This window comes from Phalangium opilio, unplaced genomic scaffold (assembly GCF_054372755.1).
Source record: "Phalangium opilio isolate 3A_F unplaced genomic scaffold, DU_Popi_V2 ptg000060l_1, whole genome shotgun sequence".
Classification (NCBI taxonomy): Eukaryota; Metazoa; Arthropoda; class Arachnida; order Opiliones; family Phalangiidae; genus Phalangium; species Phalangium opilio.
Window position 1 is genome coordinate 2,388,841 of NW_028324177.1, and position 6,323 is coordinate 2,395,163.

Consider the following 6,323-nt stretch of genomic DNA (forward strand, 5'->3'; position numbering starts at 1 on the left):
CATAAAACTTGTAGATATACTGTATATTTTCCTTGAAAATGATAACTTAATATATCCATCCAGGTTATATTCTAAAGGGTGTATGTACCCCTCGATACAATACATAGGGTATATCCCTCATCCATGAACTATGTTCGTTCTATCACCATATACGTATACAAACTTTGCAGATCTCTTATACCCCACCGTACGCAATTTGTTCAAAGACGGTCATACTGTAACTTGAATTTACATCACGCCAAAAAATTTCTTTTTCTTCTCTCCAATAAGCTGATTTATCTCTCTTAATTACAAAAACACTTCACCGCAGACAACTGTCACGTATAGGTGTAACGCACGCATAAACAATTTATGAAATTCCCAACCTTGTGTTCTCTCATCGTAACGAAACTAGAGCTCTCTTTTTTATAACCTTGAAACTTACGTCTCCTCCATGCCGACCAAGAGAGACGATTCAGAGAAATTGAATCGAAATTATATCCATTTTATAGGGGGCATACCTATCGTAATATTCCATAGGGTATATCCCTCATCCATGTCTCATGTTTCTTCGATCACAATATACGTATATCCAACTTTACCGAAATCTTATACCCCACCGTACGCGTTTTGTACGAAGACCGTCAAAACTTAATTTTGCATCACGCCAAAAACATTTCTTTTTCTTCTCTCCCATACTACAATTTTTATTTCTTAATTTAAAAACACACCGCGGCAGATAACTGTCTCGTATGGATGAAAGGCACGCATAAACAATTTATGAAATTCCAAACCTCGAGCTTTTCTCTCATAGTAACGAAATAGAACTCTCCCTCTTTCTCTCTTTTTTTTAACCGTGAAACTTTGTCCTCTCCTTGCCGTCCACGAGAGCCGATTCAGAGAAATCGAGACGAAATTTTACATCCAATGTTATTTCTATGGTCCTAACCCGTCCCGCTCTGTTCTCATTTTACCGTGAAATTTATATAATAATATTATAATAAATATAGCTTATAGATATACTGTAGATCTTATTTGAAAACTGTACCTAAATAACTAACCGTAATATTTAGTCGGCCTCTCCCGTACCCTTGGATCGGTGAAATTAAAAACAATCCTCATTTTCCATTGTTCAGAAAATGTATATACCCTATAGTCAATGTTGTATGTACAATCCCTATGGATAATTTACAATGCACGCTCTTTTATACTTTCAAGTACACTGAAAACGTTCTCCTCTCTCTCGGAAGGGAAATTTGAGAACTCTTCGTTCTGTCTCGACACCAGACTCCCGTAAAATACCAGGGAAAGCACCGATGATTAGGCAAATAATTTTCATACAATTAATTCGGTTTTCCCCGTACTCTGAAACGGTAAGAATCCAATCCCCCTCGTCGATTTATGTACGGACCCTCCGTACTACCTTTGTCAGCCTCTACCGCACTATGAGGCGGCAAAACTTATACCCCCTATGTTATTTCTATGGTCCATACCCGTCCCGCTCTGTTCTCAATTTACCGTAAAACTTACGTACTCTCCATGCCGTCCAAGGTGCACAAAAAAGCCGCTTCGGAAAAATTCGAGACCGTCGAATTTTCATACCCAATGTTAATTTTCCCATAGGGTATCATACCCCATGTTATCTCTATGGCAAATTCATACCCATCCCGTTCTCTTATTTATATACTACTCGTTACGCTCGAATTTTTCTCAGTGTGGACAGTAGATTTGCTCGGCGTACTTGGCGAGCGTAGCGTGCATGGTGAGCGAAGGGAATATTTTACCCTAGTGCGGACATACCTTAAGTCTATGAGGGCTTTAATTTTCTTCAAATAATCCCAACTAGATTGGTTAAAGGAAATGCCCCCGCTTGTAGCGTACAAAATGTTGTATTTTTCTCGACATCCTCTCGTGTATTTTCTAATGTCAAATATATGACCTTTCTGGTTTACGAAGCATTCTAGCTTTAAATTGGTAGTAGTTGGATGTAGCCAGACGGAAAACCTCGGCGAATTTCCTTTGAAGAAAACGTCGATTTCGTTTGAAAACTCCCAAATATTAGACCAAACGTGTTTCTTTAATTATATTTGTACACGAGTGTCAGTACGTCTAAAATATACCTTTGGGGTCGTGACATTACCAACCCAAACTTCTACTTTCTCCGAAATATTGTGAACTTGGTTCATTTTAAAGCGGACTTTGAGTTCCTAACTAACATAGTTTTTCCTCAAAGTTTAGGTGATCTCCAAAAAAAGTAATACGAATGACGTCATATCTAATTCAACCAATCAATGCGACTATATTATAACAGTTCGACGAATGACGTCTAGTATAACAGTTCGACGAATGACGTCATATTTGCCTTAAGTTTTACTCTAATGATACAAACGTTTTTATTGTTATATTGGGACTATTTGTTACAAACTTCTATTGATAAAGTTAGATTATTTTTTTGAGGGTCGACGGCGTAAGCATTTTCTAATAGCATAGAAGTTTAGAACGAAGGCGATATTTACAAAGTCACGTCCTGTTCTTATGGAATATTACAAGTCAGCTATATAAAATATAAATCGAAAGACCTATGTTTGTATTAAGAAGTGCTAAGCTTATTGGCTGACTTAACCATCTGGGTAGAAGATTAAAAAAACTAACCAATTACAAATTGTGTACTAGAACGTTTATAGCACGGCACGTGATTTTACTGTTACAAGCACTTCTCGGAATCGGAAGTTTCTTAGAAATCAGTTAAAGACGGTCATTTAGAGGCCTTACAAGTTATCTAAAATTTCAATAGAAAAATGGTCAAAATTTTTTAAAAAAGGCTTTTTGTTTTCAACTTGGTTTAAAGTTTTTGATGAAAATGATTTTAAGTAAGAGTGCAAAATATAATTTTTGTGGATATAGTGGTTTCAAGCGTGTAATTTTCGCATAAAAACCACGTTTGTTTTTGTGATCATCAACTTAAATAAGGAATACATATATTCACATTGAAAGGTAACATTTTTTGCAATATTTAAATTAGTTTTGGGGTGCCTAGTTTTTGAAATGTGCACTTTAACAAATTTCAAGAAAAATATTCTATAAGTGAACTTTCGTTATAAGTTATAAACGTGACAGGGTGTTAGCCACTAAAATAAGATCAATATACATGAGAAAAATGGGTAATGAACGAAAAATAAACGAACTCCTCCTCCTCTTCAGTTAAATTCGCAATGCGTATAGAGCTTCATCTATTTAGTTGTCTCAAACGGCAGAAAATCCAACCCTTTTCTTATGAAAAAAAGTCATACCATCCTGTTAACTGGAAATGGTAGCTGTAAAGCCCTTTCGCTAGGAATGCGAGATGTAAAACCCTATTCTCTAGAAATGAAAACAATGTATCTGACTGAGAATTTAAGTTTATTATATTACAATTTACAATACTTGTTATTCATTTCAGTAAAAAAAAATTTAATGTAAAAAAGATACACGAGCCACTTAAGTATGACTTACCTCTTCTTGGTCTCTAAATGGAAATGATCTACGATTGCTAATAGTATGCCAGCCGGTATTATTCGTCACTATACATATTAAATAAAGGTTTTTTTATGCAATTACTACAGAAACTTTTCTGAACGTCCCAAATTACTTCTACCATCATGTCGTCTCGATGCACTACTGTATGAGTTTTTACCGCTAGATATTTCGTATTTGGTTCGTCCATATCGCTACAAAAGACAAAACAGTCTCTGCAAACTCTACGTTGGCATTTCCTTTCACCTTTTCTCCATGTTTTTAAAAAATTGTCATTATCTATGTGGTGGTACCCATCCAATAAAAAGAAAGGGATGGTAACTCTATTCCTTTGCGTAGCTTGAAATTGAGCAAAAGTCAAGCGATTATCCACTTCGAATTCAATTTCTGATTCTGTGATCCAAAGCCAATTTGGGATTTCTTCGGGATATAGATCCTTTTCGCCCAGGGACCCTATTCTCTAACTACATTTGGATCGTTCCTAATCCAAATGATTTGGATTTGGGGTCGGCTCATCCCCAAATGACACTAATCCGTATTCTGTAACTCCAAATCCCTTTTCATTTGGTTCAAACCCTATCCAAACATTTGGCAAGCCAAATGGCCGGCCAAATCGTCATTTGGATAGCTCTTTCCCCCATTTTCACCCCGTTTGCGGCCGCCATTTTTTTAAGGGGAAAAAATTTGAGAGTGGGTTCTTTTTCGTGGTCATTTTCATATTTTTTGAGGATTTGCTTATGGATGGATTTTAAATATAATATAAAGTAGGTTTCAATCTTTAATATAAGCCTAATATCATAATTTTCCACCTTTTTATTGTCCCACAATCTATTTCTAAACTTGGCCCTTTTTTTAAGGCGGTGAAATTGCGCTAAGCCTTGGCTTACCGTTAATTTTTGCCATTTAAATGTTTGCCTCTCGTTGCCCGTTACTTCGCCTTCTCTTATCGTCGTGTTTTTAAAGTTTAGACTTTGAAAGTAGTGCTTTGTTTTCTTAAATTTAACTTAATTGTATAAGATTTCAATATTATAATTGCGTTAAACGTCGGTATTTACGAATTCAAGGGCCGCGCCTTGCATTTGAATTTCGTTCCCTCGAAGACACCCCCTTTAACGGGGAGGAGGCTTTTTCTTTATCGTCTGTCAGCCCCGAAAACAGCTGTAGAGAGAAATGTTATTTACTAAAAATGTATGCGGTCAGTGTGTTGTTTTTGCATTTTAATGTTTCTAATCGTGGTGCGCGTCGAGGTTTACGAATCCAACGTGTTTTACGAAATGAAAATCAAGGGTGGATACTATATGATCTATGCTTTAAAAGGAATTTGACCGCGAAAGTCAAGCAAAACGGTATTAGGCCTTGCCAAAAGTTGACAGCTATAGTAAGCCTTCGTCAGATTATCACATGTCATATGATATAAGAAATTGACCATCGAATATCCTGTGACTAGGAGATGGTTATAAAGTTACTAACTCTCGATTTTGGAGGTAGATACTGTCTAGTGACACTTAAAGTAACGATTTAATCTTAGAAACAGAATACCATCATAAGCCCAATATCGTAAATTAACCGATGTTGATATCAAAGCTTAACTCAATGAATCTTCAATATCAACATCAAAAATTATCTACTGAAAGAGATATCTACTTATATTCCATTCAAATTTCTCGCAACATTTCAAATTAACGAATAGAAATGTGCAAATGAAGTTCAAACCGATTAATTGGGCAAATTGCTATATTGGTCACCATTACTGATCACAGATAGATTTGCGCCCTTCAGTAGTGTTTATTATGCTTGTGAAATGGTAAGCGAAATCTGTGATTAAAGTTTAAAATAGACATGAGCAAAAACGGTTTTATTCATATCAACTCGATTACCGAATATCTAAATTTGACTAAAATTAACAAAATATTCTATTCATGGTTAAAAATCTTGTTTGAAGCAGCAAGCCATCTAATCCTTATTTACCTTCTTTTGGAAAAAAAAAATAGGTTGATACCTCTTTCAGTAGATGATTGATTGATATTTCAGTTTCATTGAGTTTAAAAAAAATTGCTTCCACCATTGGTTAATTTACAATATTGACCAATCGACAATCACAAATTTTACTAACTAAATTAAAAAAAACCGGTTCAAAACTTTATTAGTTTTGAAACGAGTTAAATTCTAATATTAAACATATGTACTAGTTAATTCCTCGTAGGTAATTAATTTATTGCCTTAGTGAAATTAATTTTGAATTTTATATACACAAAATAAATGTTTACTTGTAAAATTTAAATGTAAAATGTGTGCATTATTTCCCAATTAATAAAAGATATCCACCTATTTTTCATTCAAATTAATTTCCCACTTAATATTAATTAGGCCTAATAAGCTTAAACTTATCAAATTAATTTCCCAATTAATATTAATTAGGCCTAATAAGCTTAAACTTATCAAATTAATTTCCCAATTAATATTAATTAGGCCTAATAAGCTTAAATTATCAAATTAATTTCCCACTTTAATATTAATTAGGCCTAATAAGCTTAAACTATCAAATTAAGAGGTTTCTTAATTGGACAAAATTATTACAATCAAACATGCAAAACTCCAAGGCTTAAAAACATTTTACTTTTATATTAAACGATGCAAAAGAATTGACCAATAAACGCTAAGTAAAATTACGTAATGAAAGAGGAAGTGACGTACATTTGGTTTGGATAAAGGTTTGGCGGGAGATCCAAATGTCGATTTGGATTTGGGTTAGAGAATACGGTTTTAAGCGCCCTATCCAAATGGAGCCGATCCAAACGTTTAGATTTGGATCATCGTCCAAATGATTTAGA